The sequence below is a fragment of the Vanessa cardui genome, chromosome 20, assembly GCF_905220365.1.
Source record: "Vanessa cardui chromosome 20, ilVanCard2.1, whole genome shotgun sequence".
Lineage (NCBI taxonomy): Eukaryota > Metazoa > Arthropoda > Insecta > Lepidoptera > Nymphalidae > Vanessa > Vanessa cardui.
Genome location: NC_061142.1, coordinates 2,587,712 through 2,612,324, shown reverse-complemented (window position 1 = coordinate 2,612,324; position 24,613 = coordinate 2,587,712). Strand labels below are relative to the sequence as shown.

Sequence of the window (24,613 nt, the reverse complement as noted above, 5' to 3'; positions counted from 1 at the left end):
AACCCGCAATCATCGGTTAAGATGCACGCGTTCTAACCACTGGGCCATCTTTGCTCGCATCAAAGCATCAAAATTCGTTCGAATATAAAAATAATGTCACTTTAAATTGATTGTTATCATAACTGATTATGAAATGTAATAAAATATCCTAATATTTTTGAAATGAACAGTTAGTCTCTAGTATTTTAATAAAAAAATATACGAGTGTATTGTATCTAAAAATGCATGTTGTGGCCGTCTAAAAGATTCGCACTTTATATTAAGCATAAATATGTTTTTATGTATATCATGTGCAAATTTAGTGACTGCTAATGGTTCTTAAAAAATAAATCTTTAAAATAAAGCAATCGGAACCAATAAGGAAATTAATACAAATGTCAACGACGAAACTGATCTGATCGAACCGGCAGATGTCAGTAAGGAGAAATATCACGGGAATGCAGTCGCACAGCCCTGTACGAAGTTTCGAAGAAAAATTATAAATTATACATCAATAAAAATGGCCGTACGTCCGCTGTTACTGGAGGTGGTATTCGAACACCGTCGATTTTTTTAATAACCGATAAAAATGCTATAACGGTTTTTAATGAAATTATTAAAAAGTATTTAAGTGATTTGGGGTAATGTTAAGTAAGTTGCGGGATTCAAATCAAGGTAAGCATCACTGAATATTCCTGTGCTTGATTTGTGTTTGTAATTCATATTGTGTGTCTAATTTCATACAAATTCTACTACATGAGTACCTATTCCACTAACCCGCATACACATGGTGGAATATGTTCCAAAACTTCTCCTCAAAGGAAGAGTATTCCTTAACCCAGCAGCGGGAAATTTACAGGCTGTGTTGTTGTTGGGGTCATTTTAATTTATTTTCGACTGTTATGCAAGCTCCAGACTTGTGTATAGCATTGTGTTAATGCAGTGCAATTGCGGTATAATGTTCTCGCGAAGTAACCGTAATAAACATTTCCTTTCATACTCACAATCGTTCACAGCTTAGTAGCTCAGTTGATGAGTTCAATTACCAGCTTGGATGACGAAAAATTAGCTGCTTATGCTTTTCGTTTTTGTCTTACTCTACAGCTGTGCTATTCTATGAGAATTCACTTCGTAACTCACTCGTAATATTGAATATTGCCGATGATACATATGTATAAGTTATGTTCGAATTAATTGTTATAATTATTGATGTCACATAATAAAAATAGTTTGAAGCTTTTTATTATAAAAAGTCAAAAAAAGAACTCATTATATTCAATTAATATATAATTGTAACAAACAAAGATATATTTTAAGGAACATCCCGACTACATCCCAGTAAAATTCATACATAATTACTCTTCCATAAGCTCCTAGAGTAGAACTTAGCAACTATAGAAAAGTAATAAAACAATTTTCCAAATGTCAGTTTTGAAGAGAATTTTGGTCTTACGATTGTCAATCAAGACAATTATAAGAACTGTGATAGGAATTGTTAACAAAATATTATCTTGAAATGACAGACCACACATGTTCCACTCGAAAACAATTTTATCCCAATTAGCCGAAATACATTCTAAACTCTAGAACTACTTACTGTATATACACTCGTGTTCTAGCCGTTGTTTAACTAAGCTCGATATGAATTTTTCAAACAGAAAAAGCCAATTAAAAACGCAGCATTGCTTATTCGGACTGGAATTCTCCGTATTTATTAAAGAAATTCAGGTTAAAACAACAACGTAAGGCTGATCCATATTTACAATGGTAAAGTTCAAATTTCTGCAAAGAAAATCAAATAGGAACTGAATTTCGAATATTCTTCAAACTATCACTATGAATTCTAAAATATATCGTCTAAGTCTTATGGGTAAGATTTTTATTAATGAGTATAAGTACAGGGTCATCTAGAACTGATATGGCCCAGTGGTTAGAACGCGTGCTTCTTAATCGATGATTGCGAGTTCCAGCCCAAATAAGCGTCTGAATATTCAAGTGCTTAATTTGTGTTTATAATTCATCTCATGCTCGGCGTTGAAAGAAATCATCGTGTAGAAACCTGCATATTGTGATTAATTTCAACGAAATTCTGCCACATGAGTACCCAACCCGCATTGGTATAGGGTGGTGGCATATGTTCTAACCTCAAAGGGAGAGCCTTAGCCCAGCAGTGGGAAATTTACAGCCTGTTATTGTTGACGGTCAACTCGGTTACTTGATGATAAGGGGTCAACACCGGCCATATATATTCGTAATTATTAATTGTATCGCCAATATGCCAACCTTAAAACAGTGCTTGTAATAAGTATTGGTGGTAGATCTGATGAACAGGCGTTACATACCAAGACTGGGTCACTGGCTTGCACAAAGCCGTCAAATAAATTAAATGTATATTCAAGAAGAGAAAACGTGATCTTCTAAATCCGCTGCAATGATTTCCGTGGTTATGGTACGAAAATAAACACACCATACCGACAGGCGTTAGGGTAGTCCATTAAATCAACACACATCTTATTGTTTGACCACCCAAGATGAACAATGTTTTTGTTATCACCATATCATAAAATCACACTGTTTATCGCATTCATGGCCGTACAAACGCGCTGGAATCAGACAAAGATTAAACACCCACTCAAATACAGCATCCAATAGTTTTATTGCCGCGATAATCAAAGGGAACTTATGGTGGTTTAGGAATTACTTCACTTGGAACATAATAAAACGGGTACAATGGACTGATAACTTTGTTACTTCTGATAACTGACAAGTTTATTGATATAAGAATAACTAATATTTGTAATAATCATTGATAGTTCAAGATTACTTTGAGGACCATAATTTCGCAAATATGTCTGAAAAAACGGTGAAAGTGAAACGGTGAAAAAAACTCAGATAATATTGAAGAAGACAATTAAAATTTTAATCCTGAATCATTTGTGATAATGGTTGGAAATAAAAATATCCAGGTATGCAAAAAACACGCCTCTAAAGATTTTTTGACGTTAGAGAAACATAAAACATATCACATAAGCAAAATAAAGTCGCATGCAGTTAAACGAATTTCTAATTCGATTTTTGGAAAAAAGATTGTTTATAAAACATGACTGGCACTGTGAAGTATATCAAATCAAATCAAATCAAAATAAACTTTATTCAAGTAGGCATTTACAAGCACTTTTGAATCGTCATTTTACAATTAAGTGACCATTAAGTGAGCTACCACCGGTTCGGAAAGTAGATTCTACCGAAAAAAACCGGCAAGAAACTCAGTAGTTACTCTTTAACGTTTAAAAAATACAAAGTCATGTTAGTTAAATACAATTATTAAATTAATATTAATATAGTAATTGATATATTAGATAAACGTCACACGTGTCCAATTAAATGTGTCTCAGTTCGAAAACATGGCGTTTTCTATAAATAATTTTCGCGGTGACTCCGAGAATCGTTGTAAACGCTCCATTTGATTTGTTTATTTAATTTATACTAATAATTCTACTTGAATTATTGGAATTGGACAGGAAGACGATGACAGATCAAAATTTAGAATAAAATAAGATTATTATTACAATCTATACACAGTGTAGCGAAATGTGTATTGATCATAAAGTTTTTATAGCCATAGGAGGCCTGTTAATGTTCCCTGCTTGGTAAAAGGGTTCTTCTCTTAAAGCGAAGGTTTGTGGTGAATATACAAATGACAGAATTTAATAGCAAAAATGGTAACCTAATCACAACATGGCAAATGGACCAACTGTAAGGTAAGTGGTCGCCACTGCCCATAGATATTACCATACACTAATCTTATGTTGTATTGGTCACTTTCAATCAGGAGATCCTGCTAATACTAATACATGGCTACAAATATTTTTACAGTACAGTATTAGTACTGGAATATAAGTGAACACTAAACTAGGTTTACCGTCGGTATTATGTTTAGTAATAAAACTTTTTACAGTATGCTTCAACGAAACCGCTTAAAGAATTCCTTATTTAGACGAGTGTTAGTCGGTTACAGTAAGGAATGTTTATTATGATTAAGAAACAACTTTTATTTTGCAAAACTGCTTTAAAGGAATCTTTATTCTGCATAAAAGTGTTTTTTTTTTTTAAATAACGTAATTAACAAATACTTTTTTTTTGCTATCGTTACTCTGAGTCATCTCACACACACATACGTCTTATAAGCACACGTCAGTCGCACATCCTAATGATTACAAGTCGATAAAAATAACGTAGAGGGAAGCGCCTTCGTACTTACAAACTTGAAGAGATCTATAAACGGAGTCTCATTAAAAATAATACAAATAATAATACGTTTTTTATGTTATAGGTTGACGGACGAGCATATAGGCCACCATGGTAAGTAGTCACGATCCCCATAGACAATGAAGCTGTAAGAAATATTAACTATTCCTTACATCTTCAGCGTGCCGCCAACCTTGGTAACTAAGATATTATGTCCCTTGTGCCTGTAGTTACCTCTACACTCACCCTTCAAACCGTAACACAACACAAAAATACTGAGTACTGTTATTTGGCGGTAGAATAACTGATGAGTGGGTGGTACATATATATAGTACATATTTAAATATTTTTGAGAAGGTCGTGTGCTTTGTCATCTTACACATATCAAATCAATAATGAAATACATCACTATCAAAAATTACTTATAGGGCCGATATAATTGTCTTGTCATTCGTCTTTGGAATACTTAAAATTTTCATATTAAAAGCCTTAACTATGATAATTCGTTTACTACACTATAACACTAAAAAGCTGATCAAAACTGTATTTCTATCTCTAATTGTAATGACCAGAATTGTAGTCTACTAACAATGAGTTGAAAATTGAGCGTAATGTTTAAGAATAATTCGCTACTAATTTGGAACCGAAATAACAATACAAGTTATTGTGATATAAAAGTGTTACATAACACATAATAAGCGTCGAACTCTGGCAACACTGATTAGAACTTGCCAATTGCAGTTGATGTAACAATTCCGCCCTACGTAATCAAAGCTAAACTATATCCTATAGCGACGATATACGTGTCAATTTCGCTCGACACGCGCTGACAACGGATTGTCATGTTGTCCTTTATTAGTCGACGTATTGACAGAACCGGAATAGAACTAACGACATCGACAGAATCGGGACAAATATTTGGGTGTTCAATTAAACAAATGAATTTCTATGTGGTACACTTGCGAATGTATTTACGATAAATTGTTCCGAAACGCACAACGAAAGAAAACAAATATAGCGCGGTAACGAACGCGCCTGTTATGACATCTGTCGCTGCGGACACTTTGACAATAGATAATATAAACTATACAGCTGTAACAGTTTGTTTTTCTATGTCAAAAGTTAAGCTGATTGGGAACACGAGTTATTTTGAAATTGGAATAACGATAGAGTTGAAAACGAATTTGATCAATTCGATTGTACTTTTAGCGACGCTGTCAGGACTATGTAATCACGGTTTTGAATTCGAATATAGAACGTTCGTTGCTAGTGAAATGCGATAATTACCAATTTCAAAGCCCATTACCTGTTCAATTTTAGACCCGTACCGATCTAACGGCCGCACACTGGCCACTCGGTGGAAAAAAACAAAACACGACAGCTGGTATCACCGAAGCTAATAAAAAAAGTAGAAATTTGGACGGACATTATCCATTATCTTAATTTTGATACGGCATACAAAATAGCGTTAACTTCTGCGACATGTGGACTGGGGCGATATTTTTAAACAGTAGACTTTATTCTTATCAATTAATCTGTGACGTCACAATTAAAAAAAAGGGCACAAACGCATTCGTGCAACCTTGTCGAATGAAGATATACGTACCTTTTTTTATTTTAACTGGAAGTATTAGTCGAACGTTATTGAGAGATGTATCACTTATAATGTATCGTAAGTTGAAACTTGTCAGCATACCAGAATTTAAGCTGTCAGCCCTCGGTAGCCATCTATTATGGCTATCTCGTTCACTCATCGTGACATAGTCGACCACTGACGTTGAGTATACTTTAAAAAAAGTCAGGTACTCAAAACCAAACTTCGTTAGCGGTGTCGTGGCTCAAAGCGAACGAGTAGATATTATCAATGATTTCTCAGAAGCAGCAACCCTTAGGGGACCTAAGTCCATAAAAATATTTTGTCTCTATATTTAAATATATTAACTGTTCACACTTCCTCGGTTCCGTTAAAAATGAGATGTCAAATACGTCGCAGTTTTATAGTCAACGTAGATAGCATCGAACCGAATATTTATTTAAATCCAGGAATTTTGGCAGGACACGGCAGACTGGACGCAAATGACGCGTACTTAAACGGGAATTAATGAACTGAATAATTTACTGTTTCTAAATTCAAAAATAGTTCATGCCAGTAATAAGAATATCAGGTATAATAAAAACTACATAGTGTAAAACAAAGTCGCTTTCTTCGTCCCTATATCCTTATGTATGCTTAAATCTTTAAAACTACGCAACGGATTTTGATGCGGTTTATTTAGGAGAAGATTTTTATATATAACATATGGACAGTTTAGAAAAGAAACACTGATAATTTTAGAAGTATCTACTGTGATGTCATATGAGAGCTTCCGTGAGAAGTCGGGGCGGGTCGCTAGTAAAAATGTAAATAAAAAAACCGAATGAAGACATTAATTTTATAGATTGATCTCTTTGTCGCACGAATTTGTGATCGTTTCCACGAACAAATTGATTCTTGGAGATTTTCAAATAGCGATTTCTGAGGTTGACTCAATAAATTGAGATATCTGGTCAGCGTACGACGCGTCAGTTATTGTCGATTTTTTTTTATTGTTTTTTTCTTTCGAGCAGGTAAAGATTCGAAGGTGTCGGCATAAGGCCTTGTAAATTGCTTTTCTTTGAGAAATGATTGATGAACTATTAAATTATTGTATAATAAACGCTTCGATGATTTTTTTAGAAAGAGGTTTTAAAGGTGTTAATAATCTTTAAGCCAGTGTTGTATAAACTGTATCTCTTAAGGTTTCGTGCTAACATAAATATTAATAGTCATATTCGAGAAAGCCGGAATGTCATTTCATTTGAACAAATTTATTGTATATCATTGAGATGCAATCTAATCCAATAGGTAATATGTCGAATAAGCTGTGCCCGTGACGTGACACGTTTGAAATTAAAAAAAAATGTTGTCTAAGTTACTCCTTATTATATCAGTTATCTGCCAGTGAAGGTCCCGTCAAAATCGGTCCAGCCGTTCCAGAGATTAGCCGGAACAAACAGACAGACAGACAGAAAATTGTAAAACATGTTATTTTGGTATAATATATACCGTGTATACATAAATATGCATTGAGTATAAAAGTGCTATTTTAATATTAAAAATAGACACTCCAATTTTATTATATTGTATAGATTATACGAATGTAACATAATTTAGAAAATCACAATATTATGAATTTCACAGAAATTGAATTTTTATCCTGTTGTAAAACCACACAAAATTTAATTATTAAAACAAATAATTCTTAAGATATAGGTGACGAAATCCTTCACAGTGGGTAAATATTCCACTGTTTGTATTTGTTAGTTTTTGTACGTCTCGACATTGTCCTATCCTCGTGGAATCTGCGCCCGATAAAGTGTTACGACTTGCCACAGATGCGTTATCACTTAAACGACATTATTTCTTCTAAATAAATGCGAATGTTTTGATTTTTTGACATTTTCAAACACACTAAGAAACATTTTGAAATTCGAACAGTAATCCTGTTCTAATTTCGAACTTAAAAAATAGTTGATTGATTTTTAATGAATTTAGATTACTATCTACTTACCTAAGATCTTTTAAAAGTCGGTCCCTAAAAACTAAGGGTGAAAATGTATCGAGTATTAAAAGGAAAATAGTAACATTAGCTATACTTGTGTACTTCGATATATCTTGTTACAAAACGTATTGTTTGCAAAATGGGTGAAATTCCAATTGACAGTTGTAATGTACTTAACATGTCTGTAGGCTGTAGCTCGCTTACCTAGTTTCGTAATTTGAGTGTTAATCTGTTTGTTCGTATCTTTGTTTAATATGACTCTTGTGTCTTAATATATATGTTAGTAATTTAAGCTTTAATGTGAATAGAAGTAAAGTTGATTGTATTTATGGATAAGATAGGGCAATTTATTTTTAAATGTTGCAATATAATAAATACGTGATTAACTTGAATATAATAATTAAATAAATAAGGCGTTTTAATTGGTACAAAAATCGTATAGTATTTAATGTTTTTATTTTGGAATATGTAATGATTTATCATTATTATCAAATAATTACGTTTTAATGTTATTGATTTCGGGATATTTATCATGTTTGTTATTTTTGTTCGGTGGAGCTCGATATTTCGACATTATCTAAGTATGTCTTGTTCACGAGACTCGTGAATAAAATCATAAAAAATAACCATGTTAATTTAAATTCTTATATAATAATTATGTACCTAGTTCATAAACAACTGAAACCAGCAGCATCCATTTATTCAAATATTATAAGTGAGTCAAGTACTTCTAAGAGCCTACTAGAATAGAATATTTTAAATAATGAAATACAGGCGTATAAATATTTTACTTGAGAAACTTCTTGTTGTATATTTATTATCTATATGTTCTTGAAAGTTTTATGCACTATTAGGAATTGATAGTCAAAATGCACCGTGTCATGTGTACCTAAGTTAAATATTTAACAGCGATAGTTAAATTTTACGACAAACATAACCAAGAACATGGAGGAACTTATTTTTAAGCACACTTTGTTTCGAGCCTTTATATACTAAGCACTGATATTAAATTAAAATATTATAAGCTTGCTGCGCTGTAAAATTTTACGACCGATTTTAATATTCATATTTTTCTAAGTTTTGCAAACGCTGTATTTTATTTTTTATAGCCTCTCTAAATAAATCTTTTGGTAAAAAGTAACAACCTGTAAACATTCCACTACACTAAAGCCTTCTCTCAATTTGCAATTTTGGATGCTTCCAGGTTTCTTCAAGACAATGCCCTACTTTATAGAATGTAGTATTAAGTAACAGCCTATAAATTTCCCACCGCTGGGATAAGGCCACCTCTTCCATTAAGGAGAGGGATTGTAACATATTCCACCACGGTGTTCCAATGCGGGTTGGTGGAATGCACATGTGGCAGAATTTCGATGAAATTAGACACATACAGGTTTCCTCACGATGTTTTCCTTCACCGTCGAACACGAGATGAATTATAAACATATACATAATGGTGCATAAGATTTAAATTAAATATTTACTTTACAATCATTGATGATTCTAGTATCTATTCGATTTAGGTCACGGACGCCAGTTTTAGGGGAGACCAGTCAATGGCGAAGGACATATTAGTATATACATATTATTATAAGTACAAAAGTGTGTGTGAATACCCCTCATGGGCATTCTCTATGCTCTCACTTTCATGATCTGATGGAATGTCAAACCCAACACCACTGGAAAGATTGTAGGCGAAGGGGGGTGTACTTCAAGTGTACCTTTGCACTTCCAGACTCCAAACTGTAAAGAAAGGAAAGATAAGAAAAAAAAAGGAAGAAAGGAAGAAATATTTTCTTAGCACACGCCGCAATTTTAAAAACTATAAAGACAAAAATATACATAAAAACAATAGAGATATTTAAAAAAATAGATTCACTACACAATGACAGAAGTTATGTCCCAAATAGGTATATAATTATGCTTCGAAGTTGGATTTCAAAAACCCAAAGCTGACTTCAATGGTAGGTACTGAATATTATTTTTATAGATTTCGTTTCGAAAAATTTGTCTCTACCTAATCTAGCTACCAGAACTACAAGAGAATCAGACGTCCAAATATTTTATTATTTCCTTATAAATGTCTCACGAGAGCCACTGTCGATCTAAATCTTTCAACAAATAATACGTAAAAAACTAACGCTGGCTTCCGTCAATAACGAAAAAATAACAATGATTGGAAATTAAAATTCTAAATTGATAATAGCACTCTAAATATAATGGCACTTGAGAATAGAAAGAACAGGACCCTCGAAAATATAACCCGGCCGAAATACAAAGGCGTACAATCGGAAGCGATGCACGTATTAATCAGACTCATCTTCACAAGTGCTGTGGTAAACAAAAGTTTACGATGCCTTAGAGAAAAAACTAACTCCTTTTTTTATAATCGTAAACTTTATTGTAGTTTGAACGCAGAGTTCTTAACACCATGTGTTTGGCGCCAGTTAAAACAACTAATTTTAAGCGCCACAAACTCCTAACATCCATATGGACTTTACGACTTGCGGATTCATCCGAACACATTTTTTTATATAAATATCCTTAACACGACTCTTTATTATTTTTGTCTAAACAATTACTGTAATAAAATGTATTTTTTTTATAGATAGTACGTAATTATTTAATTCATCAAAAAAATTCATTTTTTTAACTCAGCGGAGCGTATTATACATATCCATTTCTTTCTAAGTTTTTTCTAACAATAATATAATTAGCAATTCAATAAAAGAGTAAGAGAAAAAAATATATTTAATGTATGATAGACATTGAAACATTGTTTTTGACGACCTCCGCGGTCGAGTGGTGTGTATACCGGTTTTCATGGGTACGCCACTCCGAGGTCCTGGGTTCGATTCCCGGCCGAGTCAATGTAGATTATCAGTAGTTTTCTATGTCGTCTTGGGTCTGGGTGTTTGTGGTACCGTCGTTACTTCTGATTTTCCATAACACAAGTGCTTTATGTACTTACATTGGGATCAGAGTAATGTATGTATATGATGTTGTCTCATAATTGAAAAATATATATATATTTAGTTTGACAAAATAAAAAATCCAGAGAAATCCAGGAAAATAAATCGATTGAATACGTTAAATATATTTATAAAATAAAAACAAACTTACCTTCAAAATAAAGTTTTAGGTACTGTAAAATTATTTTATTGCATAAACAGTTGTGTATTACACAAAATGTATGAGTTTTAAGTAATAATATCTGACGTTGTGATTAAGTTCTCATGGGCTCATGGGTCACTTCGGGTTTTAGTTACGAAATTCAAATAAATAGTTTATTGTGGCGAATTCGCCGTCGGCTGCCTTTGTCAAGAGACCATTTGTTGATTTAATGTTGTGAATAGCTCGTAACAAAAAAAAATGCTATTGAAATAATCGAAATATGAACGTAGGGTAGGTCTGACCATCTGTCGCCTGGGGGCCTCGTCTGAATCCATTTGTATATTGATGGCATTTTCATGTTTTGGCTAAATAAATTTTTGCATATAAATTTTTAGATGCAGGTTCGAAAAGTTGGAAAAAAAAACGTCGTCGTTCCAAAAACAAATGTGAACATTGTGTTAGATACCGACCGCAATTTTGTATATTACAATCAAAATAAAAGCCTTTATTCGAAATTATTTCGAATAAAAACTCTTTTCACGATAAAATTGTTGGAACTCGTATTATTCGACAATACTAAAATTTATTGTTTTGTGATGTCGTGAAAAGAGCGCGTGCTACTTAGAACAGGTGACATAATATGTAGAGCCGTAACAGACCAGTGATGATAAGCACGTGAATTTTAGCTGATAATTGCGGGATCAAAATCGTCCAACCTTTTAATTTTCGCTAGTTTAATTTTTTAATTTATTTCATTCTCGGTGGTGACAGAAAACAATTATTGTATTACTTTTACCATTTTTTATGGTATCAGTAAGTGGACCGGCATTTATCACCTGATAACACGTATTCAGCAGTTTATTTCATAAATAATGCACTACCAAACCTTAGGAAATGAGATGTTATGATCCTTTATGTTATGTCTGTAGATACACTGACTCACTCTTCAATACACAACAAAAGAATAATAATATTGATGGAAAACATAATGTATTGGTACATATAATATAATGGGAGTGTGAATAAAATAAGCGCTATTTATTAAAATATGCATATTTATGTATACACAGTACGAATACCGAAGAAATACACATTTTTTTTCAATTCTTGTATATCTGTCTGTTGATCTCTTTGTTTCGGCTAATCTCTGGAATTGTAGACCGATTTTGATGAGACTTTCACTGGCAGATTTCTTCAGATAGCTGACGTGATAAGAAGTCACATAGGCTACAACAATAACATTGGGCACAGCTAGTTTAAAAATATATATTTCGCAAATACCATAGTGATTATTTAAACTTAATCTTATACACGAATATAGCTGGCGATCTAATGATCACGGGAAGCTACTAGATGAGGGATATCCTTATGGGAATTTCTTTAACTATAGAAATCTTCCAGCGAGAGCTGATGATGATATACATCCATTTTAAGCGACTGTAAGTATATTACATTTGACTCCTCAGAAATTTGTTTGCGTTTAAGAAATAAACTTCGAAATATTATAATATTACTTATTCGAGTACGTATAAGCACTCTTGAATTAGTCATGTTACTAGATTTAATTGAATGTTAAACTTTCACCGGTCTGAAATTGCATATTCCACAAAGAACCGACAAGAAACTTAGTAGTTACTTTGAAACCTAATACTAAGTTATATATGTGCAATTAATTTTATTATTAATTATATATTTAATGTGTGTGAATAAATACTATTATTATTATATTATTGGCATATGCATTTAATGTTTCCAACCTTTAATCTGTATTGAGCATTAAACCCAGGACCGCGAGATCGCGCAGCCTATAGAGATATACTAATATATTACAAAGGATATGTGCATAAAAATTAGTCGCGATAAGATTCGCTAAGATAAATAATACATAAATAAATATTGGACAACATCACATACGTTAATCTGATCCCAATGTAAGTAACTAAAGCACTTGTGTTATGGAAAATCAGAAGTAATGGTACTAGGTATATTAATTAATACGTCGAATTTGTATGTTTGTTGTTTGGTATCTTCATACCATAAGGGTAGCTCTAAAGCTGACCCTCTCAGGTGGGGACGAACCTACAACCTGAATACTAGTACCCTAAAAATGCTTTGGAAATATAGTTGACAATAATATTGTTTTCTGTTTCTAAATCACCAAAAAATTTCCTCTTAAATGGCATTCAATGTGCATTTAAGATAATCATAAAAGAACTACACAAACAAGCCACAACCGGTTCCAGATCTCAATTTTACCGAGAACCGTCAAGAAACTTAATAGTATCTTGCAGTATTATCGAGAGTAATAATCTCGATAAATAGACATAGTATAAATTATAATTATTAATATGAACAACCCACGCATGTAATATCGTTATTTGTTTAAAGCGTGTTGTCAAAACAACGGTATTATTTTCATACTTTAATCAAATAATATATTATTTTTGCTTGAACTACAAATTACACGCCATTTCAGCTGTGCGTTACTTTATATGGCTAGGTTTTTAACTTGATCCAAGACTAAATCAATGACAAAACTTATCACAATTAGTTCAGCAGTTAAGAAACTGACAACTTCTACTTTCGTACTATAGTGAGACGCCGGTCTTCGCACGGGTACAATTTACACTGCGCGATCGTACCCTATAACACTCTGAAAGAATGCTGGTATCTACCAGTTAAAACTTTTTTGGAATTGGATCATTCATAGCGTACTCAACCATTTTAGTATCTTAACAACAATGTACAATTAAGTGCTTAATGTGCGTTTATAATTGATCTTGTGCTCGGCTGTGAAGGAAAACATCTTGAGGAAACCTGCATGTGTATAATTTTATAGAAATTCTGCCACATCTATATTCCACTAACCCGCATTGGAACAGCGTGGAGGAATATGTTCCACACCTTTTCCTCAAAGGGAGAAGCCTTAGCCCAGAAGTGGGAAATTTATAGGCTGTTGTTGTTGTTAATCATTTGCCATCAGGTACCCAATCATATTATAATCAAAACAAATATATTATTAATAATAATATAATATTTAAACAGACAATCCGATAGAACTAGCCACTAACAAATACCCATAAAAACTAGTGCACAAACAAACCTGGCGGTTGAATAAAACATCTCCAGCATATGGCGACCGAAACGATAAAAAAAAAACATTCACGGAAATTTATAACACGTCAAATCTTCAGAGAAATGGTTTCCTCTGGATAGAGACGTTATTTTTATATAAAATTAATTGTTCAGACATCGGTTGCATCTGCTGTTCCTTTGTGATTTTTTTACGCCTGTAGCTATAAAGATGCAGGTTTGTATACACGCTGTATAATTTATTTAGAATGACCTTGGGTATCGTATTTGCTCATTAAAATCGTTGTAATCGATACCGAGATGTCGATAATTATACGAATATCGATACGACGTTAAATGAATCCTCTTCACTCACGTTACCAATATCGACATAAAACCCCGATAATGAACGCCTCGCCTATGTTACATTTCAATTACCATATAAAATGTACTGAGCCACGATCCAAAGCAACTCCTTCGATAATCATCTAATCAGAGATCATTCAATAACTTTTATTTAAAGCCTCTCAGAGGATTAATTTCACCGGATATCAACCCTGAGACAATGAGAATAGGGATTACATTACATTGGCATGATTGGTAGGCTTCGTTGAATCTCTTGTTTTATCTTAAAGGATTTTTCATCGTCTATTTCTAGCACGTCATGTGTAGAACGTATGCGATAAGCGAATAGCAACTCAATCTCGATTGTATTAAAGTTCAATTTCGAGGGTAGTGTTATATTATTCAAAGACATTCTTATTTCCGTAAGACCCGTAAGGCATGTTCGAAACGTCAATGAGTGTTCGTAATCGAGATTCGAAACGCAAAACGATGTTGCTCAAATTGTCGATGGCATCGCTGTTCAAAAAGTTGCCGCATGAAAAAAAGACGATTTATCGACTCGATGCGACTCTGTTACGTGCGTAGTTGATTTCGTTTTTATATAAAAACCGTACCGCGTCCTGTCTCATTTGCTTCTATTGTTTAGAGCAAATTAAATGAATTTTTTCGTATGTACGTAAACCTTTACAACGGCCATATATCGAATCAACCTTCCCTTCGTTGGTAAACGTTTTGAAAAACTTAACAATTTAATTACGTACATATGTTAAAGTGGGCTGACACGATTTATAATGTAAGGTACGATAATAAATTATTGTGGAGACAATAAAGTTATTCGCGGACAAAAAACGGATGAAGAAAACAAAGATCATAATGAAATAAACAACATAATGAGATGTCGATTTGGGAACGAGAATCACGGACACCTGCGAAGGAACCGAAATGTCTTCATTAAAATGAGTGAGGCCGCTCCGCACAGGTGCATTTTGATTGGAGGTTGCCAGTTAATAAACCGCTAGTTAAATGAACACCGTAATATTATTTTATTAATAACCTAATAAGTATGTATTGTTTTTTAAATAAACCAATTATTTTATTATTTCAAAGAAATTGAATACAATTTTTTATAATTGTAACATTTTAAAGATGATTTTTTTTAAATCGAATTGTTTGTTCTGAAAGTAAAAACCAATACTTTCAACGAATGTTGTTTTTTTTTTTTTAATTTCGAACGAGCTAGTGAGTATAACATTACACGGAAGCTTTAAAAACCATCTCTAATTACAAGTTACTCTGTTTCATAAAGTCACGATCCCGGTAATTGTTTCGCCTGCCCGTTGACAGGCACCCCGGGGACGCACCGATTGGCGGGAATCTCGCAAGATGGCGGCCGACCTCGCCTGACCCATCCGTCAAGCGAAGACGGAACATCTGTTTTAACATGTCGGACTGGCAGTTAATAAACGTTCCATATACAAACTTGAATTTAGAACTGTTTTCGAGGAAAGAGATTTCGCGTTGACAAGCGTCGGTCGGATTTATGAGGGATTTAAATTATCAGTGGATGCGATGCAAAAAGTTTAACCTTAATTGTCTTGATTTATTCGAGATGTCTGATTAAATTTCATTTTATAACCTGTTTTACTTTTAATGTTTTTTTTAGGAGCGTCTATATTTTCTGAGGTAATATTTTCGAGCAGATTTCAGCGGGCGTAATAATAGGATTGCTACTTAAAAAAAATTTTGCAACGCTGTCTATGCAAGCACAATAAGGAGCGGCTCGATTTAAAAAATCTAAGCGAGCAAGATTACGTTAATATAAAAGAATATAATGGTCGTCGCCTGAGGCTAGCAATTTCCTTTTGGCCCGAAATACTGAGAGAAATATGCTGTACAACTTTGATTGTACATCAGAGAAAGAAGAAACTTTGTTTGCGTTGAACAAACGCTCTTTCATCTTTCCACTCGAGTCCTTATCGCTATGATAATAAAGGCTGTAATTGAATGAACGTTTCTCCAGATTGATGGTCCGGCGTTCATCACTCTTCCTTGTTTACAACACTCATTAACGTGTTTCGCGATGACTCTGAATTTCTTATATTTATTGGCCGTAACAACATTTTGAACGTAAAAAGTTAAACTAGAACATTAATTAGTTACTGTGTAGTTACATTGTAATGTAACAGAGTTTATAAGAATTTGTAAGAGCAGTATCTTTAGTACTAGTTTTCGCGCACGGTTTCGAAATATTAATATTATTGCGTTCACTTTACGCCATAATGTTTCAGACTGAATTTTGATTCTTAAATATTACTCTATTTTTGTTTTACTGTATTAAAAACGATTTAGAAACGACTTTTCATCAATCTACTTAGTACACTTTCAGTAAGCATAACATAATTATGGTGTTTCATTAAATATATTGATTATATTTTAATTATTATTTTAATATTATTTACTGAATATGATAATTAGTTATTCCTTAAAACAGTTAATTCCACTATTTTTTAAATATGTATTTTACTATTTATTAAAATAATCGTGTGTGAAAATAAAAATGTATATTAATATTTTAAATGCGATAGTAACTCCGTATGTCTGACGCTCTTTCACTAAACCGATGAACTGGAATGATGATGAATTTGGTGAAATTTGTTTTGAAGCAAAACTTCAACTCCAAAAAAGGACGTAGGCTACGTTTTTTGAATTACACATGACAATGACTTAAACGCGATCGAAGCCGTGAATTGAAATAAAAAATACTATAACAGTTTATAAAAGAAAACGAATAATTATTTTACTATTTATTCGTGTAATAAAATCACATTATAACAGATTTAATATTAACTCATTCATATATTTGTTTGCGATCTAATATTTCACATAACAATTTGTAATTTTTAATTTACCCATAAATATGAGTACTGGTCTATTTTAATTTGAACTAGCTGTCATCCGTGGCCTTGCTTGCGTATTAGGGATTGATCAGAATTTAGGTATAATAAAGTGGCTTATATTCGTGCTTGGTTCAAGCTTGCTTAATACCATAAGTCATAACTTAGTTCTGAAATAACAGATAGAAATATTTACTTTCTCATTTATATTATTAGTTTCTGGTCGTATTGTATTAGGCGTATAAAATAATTTTTTTCTTTGCTTTATACAAAACTTTATCAAAATCGGTTCAGCAGTTTAATCGTGTAAATACAACAGACAGACAATTAACAAATTTACTTTGAGATTTACAAAATATATACCTGTATGATAATCAATATACGATTTATCGCTTCTTTATTTTCTTAACTTTATGTGAATTCTAGTATTGGAGAGATATTATATAAAAATGCACAATTGTGACATTCTAGACTAGCCAGAAGTAGATCGGTAGAACCGTTCCAGCGTTGAGTAAAAAGCATCCATCCACAAAAAATCACATCCATATTTATAGTCCGATTATTATTTTATCAATAAAATATAAACACTTAATGATACATTACGAATAAATTAATAAATCAGAAGTATATTTAGTGCTTTCAACAACAGCCTGTAAATTCCCACTGCTGGGCTAAAGACCTCCTCTCCCTTTGAGGAGAAGGTTTGGAACATATTCCACCACGCTGTTCCAATGCGGGTTGGTGGAATACACATGTGGCAGAATTTCTATGAAATTTGTCACATGCAGGTTTCCTCACGATATTTTCCTTCACCGTTGAGCACGAGATGAATTATAAAGACAAATTAAGCACATGAATCAGCGGTGCTTGCCTGGGTTTGAACCCGCAATCAACGTCAAGATGCGTTCTAACCACTGGGCCATCTCGATTCTCGTTAGTGATTTAATTTAAATACAAAGTCAATATAGGCTTTGTTTATAGAATCATATGAGAATATATTATGAAACGGATACACCTCATTGATTAAGAAGTAGAACGTTTTGTACTTCTTCCGCTCATTCAGCTGTCCGGAGAAAATAATCGTAATGCGACTTCGAATCTCACATATAATTGCACGATCTATACATATAATAAAATTGGACTGTATGTTTGTAATATTCATATAACCACTTTATACTAAATGCATATGTAAGTATACACGTTTATACCAAAAGTACCTCTATTTTCAATTTTCGTTTGTTTTTCTGTTTGTTTCGTTTAATCTCTGCAGCGGCTGGGCCGATTTTGATAGGACTTTCTCAGGCAGATGTATAAAGATTATCTAAGGCTATATTATACCATTGCTCACTTTCCAAAATTCGTGTATATCCTCATGAAGATATCATACATCACGAGTGAAATGAATTATAAATAAGAATTAAGCAAAATATCAAATATTGTTGGTCTGTGGTGTTTCAAACTATGTCAGTTCCAAAACTATAACAGAAAAGTTCCATTAAAATCAGATCAGTACTTTTAAGTAACATCAAAAATGTTATAACAAACTTTTTAATACTAAAAAATATACAGCTATTAACAGTTTATTTCCCTTCGACTGTTTATGTCAATTTTACTATCAATAATTTCACAATAAATTCTGCAGATATATCATCAATAACTTTAAAAATTTATAGAGCCACGCTCAAGTAAAGTACATTAAGTCGTGTTTTTACGATTTCGAATTCTTTATTTCATCATAAAATTTCGAATATATTTCAACAATGCATTATCTATATTAATATATAAATTTGACAGTAACTGTTTGTCTGCCTGTCGCTCATTCACGACCTAACCGCTGAACCGATTTTGATAAAATTTGGTATGACGCAAACTCGAACTCCAAGGAAGGACATTTTGTTAGGACAGTTTTTTGCCTAATAAATGACCAACACCCTAAAACGAGGGCGAAGCCAAAGGTGAAATTCCTTTAGATAATGTTGCTCTTTCTCTTTCTTTCTTATATCAAGTAAGTTATGATAGAAAGAGAGATGTTATATATGGAACTATTAACATCAAATAGCAGGTGAGGTATCAACAATTTTGACCGCAACTTAATAAAAAAACAATGAGCAATGAATTATTTTTTTTATGGTATAGGTTGGCGGACGAGCATATGGGCCACCTGATGGTAAGTGGTCACCATCACCCATAGACAATGAAGCTGTAAGAAATATTAACTATTCCTTACATCGTCAATGTGCCACCAACCTTCGGAACTAAGATGTTATGTCCCTTGTGCCTGTAGCTACACTGGCTCACTCACCCTTAAAACCGGAACTAAACAATACTGAGTACTGTTATTTGGCGGTAGAATAACTGATGAGTGGGTGGTACCTACCCAGATGGGCTTGCATAAAGCCCTACCACCAAGTAAGTGGTAGCATACATTTCTTTTAAATAATCATAATTGGTACATGATTCGATATATCACTACTGTACAAACATTTATAAAGGTATACGTGGCGAGGAACTTTATGGCCAATATAAGTTAATCTGTAAATGTGATTTCGTAACTCACCTCTTTAATGTCTGCATACGGGTCTGAACAATATCTGCAAAAAACAAATGATGGTCAGTAAATTGAAATATTAAACAAGAAATACACTCATATATGAGAAGAACTGTTCATCTAAAGAAGAGAGTAAAATAAATCCAGGAACTCGATTGCCGTATAGTACGACACAACTTAGATGTAGCATCGGAAAATGCAATGAAACCGATTACTGCCGATTCACACAACCCATAGAATCAGCTCCCTATCGCGCCATTCGACGCTATTCGTCGCTATATGTCGACGTGTTACATTGACGAATATATTAGATCATATGATATTATATACAAGTTATCACGTTTGTGTAAAGATCATATTCACGTAAGAAATAAATATTGATCATTTGAGATAGCGTACTTAATTCGGATTTGATCGGTTTCACGAATTTTGCCGATGCTACATTTAAGTTGTGTCGTACTATACCTTCAACCAGGTCAATCTAAGGACATAAAAATAGACAAATCATGTCCAAACTTTTAGCTAGAACCAGTTACAAAAGAACTATAGATAAAAATATTTATGTCAAGTTCATTGCTTTGTGTATCTGACAAGTATGATTGTTTTTAATTCAATCATCATTGTGATTGTGATTGTTTTTTACAATTTCATATCAAACATAATATTTCAAATCGCAAAATGTTCCAACATCTTGAAAGACATCACAAAGTATTCAAGACAAATGTCGTCATTACGTACACATTTCTTTTAATACATTTTTGCTAATGACTACAAAATTTCATCAATAATCATGTAATCCTGACGTACAGTCAAATTTTTAATGATATCATAATCTTCAATAATCTTTAGACAATTGTTTGAACTAATCAATGTGAATTATCGCCTGTAAATATTTTAGTTATAGACACCCATTTTGGTATTTATCGGTTTGAAGGTTATCCTTCCACGCTGCTTAATATTTAAGTAGCGTGGAATCCTTCCATATCTTATCACTTGAATATCGTAGACAGCTATGACAAAAAATATCACAAGGAAACCATGTGTCATCGTCGTCGAGAAATTTTGCAGCTTGTGCATGTACTAAACAATTTCCAGTCAGCATGGAAACCTCTAAATCTTCGCCAAAAACTATACGAGACCTGAGCCTAGCTCTGGAATATTTATTTAAAAGGTATTCTTTTGAGAGCTTAGTAACTAGCAGTGATTTAGTCCCATATGTAATTTCCCATAGATGACTATCCTCCCAAACGTATAGTGCCCATCCAACGGATTCATTTTTTCTACAAGAACATCATTACTATCTAAACCTCGTTCTATAATGACTCCAATTTTAATCCCTTCACACGTTACTTCTTATACCTGGAAGACAGACGCACGAATTTCTTAAGACGTTCCCTCTCTATCGTGTTTTATGATATTTATATTGCCATCCCTCTCGTACAGCCTTACGGACTGAGCAAACATGGTCTCTGAATTAAGCAATTATAGTTAATTTCGTATCTCCCAATAGCCAGTCGTGTCGGTAAGAGAATATGTTATTTTGAATTGTAATTTGTGTGAAGGCATCCGCTTCAACAGTTGTAAATTACGTTTTATGTATAGACTAGTTTTATTCTGTGGTTTCACGTCTTTTTATTGCTAGTGTCTGCATAGTGGAAACATTGTTGGAAATTATTTGACAAATAGTAGGAAAAATGGGCCTGATGCGTTGTTTTTGCATTTTAGGGTTTAGTCGTTAGGTATTAGGGATAAAAAGTAAAGTCTAAAGGTTCAAGTCAAGTTTTTGAATGAGTTCCAGGAAGACTGAGTTACTTTCGTTTATGATGGATATATGCCATTTAAATACACATAGCCAAGTATAACTATAGTTTACCAATTTGGTTATGTTTTTGTAACGCTTTTAAGTTTGTAGCGTGAAGAACTTTGATAAGAGGGGCTATTTCAAAAAGGTATATTTTTAATCGTCCTAATAGTTTTTGAGATAAGAGCGATCAAACAAACAAAACTATCGCATTATATTGGTATGGGGAATTCTTAAGCGTTACAACATTATGGATGCATTAAGATATATTTATTACATTTGTAAATGTTTTCTAATCGAATGTATAATAATAGTCGACTATCGCTAATCTTCAGCTAATGGATATCTATGGCAATAAAATGTTTATTGATCTATCATTTTTGGTTTGAATTTAATTTTAGATCAAACCTTTTTTTTCAACTGCAAATATTAAAAACCGCTGTAATTTTAAATGCAATAATTGCGACGACTTTTTATCACAGACATGAAATAAGAACACAAATATTATATCATTCGAGTATTCTTGTAAACTCAAACATCGATACAAGTGAAAGAATATTCGAAATGTATCGATTTCGATTATATCTATTCGAAAACAAAATCGATTAAAACATCGATCCGAAAAATAGTAATAATTTCGAACCGGTTCAATTGAACGTCAAATCGAATCATATTTGAAAATTTAAATGTTCAAAAAAAAAACGAAACAGTGTCCGTTGGATTCTAATTTTAAAACCATAACGACGATGTGATTAATATTCTTCGTGCTGGAATGACACTCCATATCAGCGAACGTTAATATGATTGGACGTTTTCATATAAATTACAACACCGGGCGGGGCCTATTGGTATAATTAAAAAGCATAGATTATTATCGCCTTTCCAACCAGCCAGGTTTCCGGCGCGTAATTGTTAATAGGGCCGATTCAAAAAGGTTTTAATGAACATTGTTTTTCTGTGAAAGCTTTCGTTTGAAGAGTTAACGGTCAGTTGGTGATTTTAATTATAATTATTATACAACAGAGAAAAAACACCGGTATTTTTTAATTTTATTTAAAAATACTGTACGCGTCAATTAAATCTTCAATTAATTTAACAGAAAACTGCTTAATTAGTATAAACCAGTTTACTTATATGTATGTAACATATATTATATAAAACAATAATGATGTTTGATAGAATTATTAATCCCAAAAAAGGCCAGAACTTAAGCCTCTTTTGGTTAGAACGCTTTCATCATTTATTCTGCCGGCAAATAGTAAAACTCTGACTGTGTTTTGTTTCAAAGTGTGAGTGAGCCAGTGTAATTAGAACACGAGGGACGTAACATTTCGGCTGCTTTGGTTGAATCAATCGTATGGATATTTTTTTCCTGTAAGAAAATTTCAAAACAAAAAAATATTGAAGCTTTATAATACATAGGAGTTCTAATCCAAACTAATATTTAATTGTCTATCGGTCTCGCTTTCACACCAAACCTACTGGACCGATTTTAATAAAATTTGGTAAAAAAATAGTCTAGAGCTTGAGCAAGGATACAGGCTACTTTTAAATTGGAAAAGCGTCGTATGCAAAGAATCAACGTAATATTTTAATTTAATTTGTAAATATTATTCATATTATCTACGCCAGCAAAGTCGCCGGCCACAGCTAATATAATATATATAAATGTTCTAGTCATATAGAAATATACATGTCTGGGTTGGTAACAATATATTAATGAGTTCACTTAGTAAGTCACTTGTAACGTTAACTCAGTAACGTTATCTCTGTAACACAATCCGGTGTTGTCAAAACACATTCTTATCGCGCCATGATTAATTATGTTCATAATCGTTACTGAATCGATTAAACCTAAAACGACTCGATTGAAATGTATATGATCTTTCAATATTGACTATATATGAAGTGTAAGTTCTTTTGGATTGATGGCACTGTTGCTTGGTGGTAGGGATTTTGTGCAAGCCCACCGGGGTACATACGTTTTTTTATGTTTGCACCAAAGTAGCAAAAAAAAAAAGGTTTTAAAATTAACTTTATCAGAAAGATGATATATTATATTTTAATTTACACCAAATCGAGTGGATAAAGTAGTGTACTAAATATGTCACAATAAATACAATCGAATTCTAATTCTAATTCAGCACTCGAGCTCCATAATCGTTATACGCTAGTCATTTTCAATATTCAACAATATTTTACTATTGGAATTGTATTCCAGTGTCAGAATTTACATGCTTTATTGTTATCATTTTCGTGTAAAATGAACGAAATTGCTACAGCAGACTTAATTTTCTTTAAGTCGCGTTATGGAATAAAGTCAGAATTATCAAGCAATCAATTAAATATTTCGATTTTAAGGTCTACTTGAAGTCAAATCAAAAATTCTGTAACAATCCGATACTGTTCTTGGAACACCGTAGTCACTATGGCGTCGTGTATTTGGACTAATTTGAAGGCTTTAAAGTAATCAATTATTACGTAGGTATTTTTTTTTATTACTTTTCAAAGCAAACAACTCATTTAAAAACATTTACATAAATTATTATCTTTCGTTTGAGTGAGTTATTAAGGTCGTTAGCGTAAAAATGTTTTTAACGAAAGGTCACTAACCTTTGACCTTGGTGACCTATTTTTATAATCTACAGTTTAGCGTGCGAGCATATGGGCAGCCTGATGGTAAGTCACCACCGCCTTTTGACAATAGCACAAATATTAACTATTCCTTACATCGCCAATGCGCCACCAACCTTGGGAACTAAGCGGTTATGTCCTTCATGCCTCCAGTTACATTGGCTCACTCACCCTTCAAACCGGAACACAACAATACTGAGTACTTTTATTTGGCGGTAGAATAACTGATGAGCGGGTGGTACCTACCCAGACGGGCTTACACAAAGCCCTACCACCAAGAAATGGTGATTAAATTATCAAAGTTTACAGTTCAACCTGCATTATTATTGATTGATTAATAAACATCTCATTTCCTCTGAGCTTGAAACCTTTGAGCTTGTGATATATGCTTACAATA

At 32.9% G+C, this 24,613-nt stretch overlaps 1 protein-coding gene across 4 annotated transcripts in view; it reads right to left on the bottom strand.

Annotated features, from left to right (window-relative positions):
- Positions 1-24,613, bottom strand: part of LOC124538580 — a 200,734-nt gene that overhangs the window by 80,127 nt on the left and 95,994 nt on the right. For all 4 annotated transcript variants that reach the window (XM_047115680.1, XM_047115679.1, XM_047115681.1 and 1 more), the window contains one exon: positions 19,791-19,824. The gene's annotated coding sequence lies outside the window, so the exon portion shown is untranslated. The remainder of the gene's footprint in view (positions 1-19,790; positions 19,825-24,613) is intronic.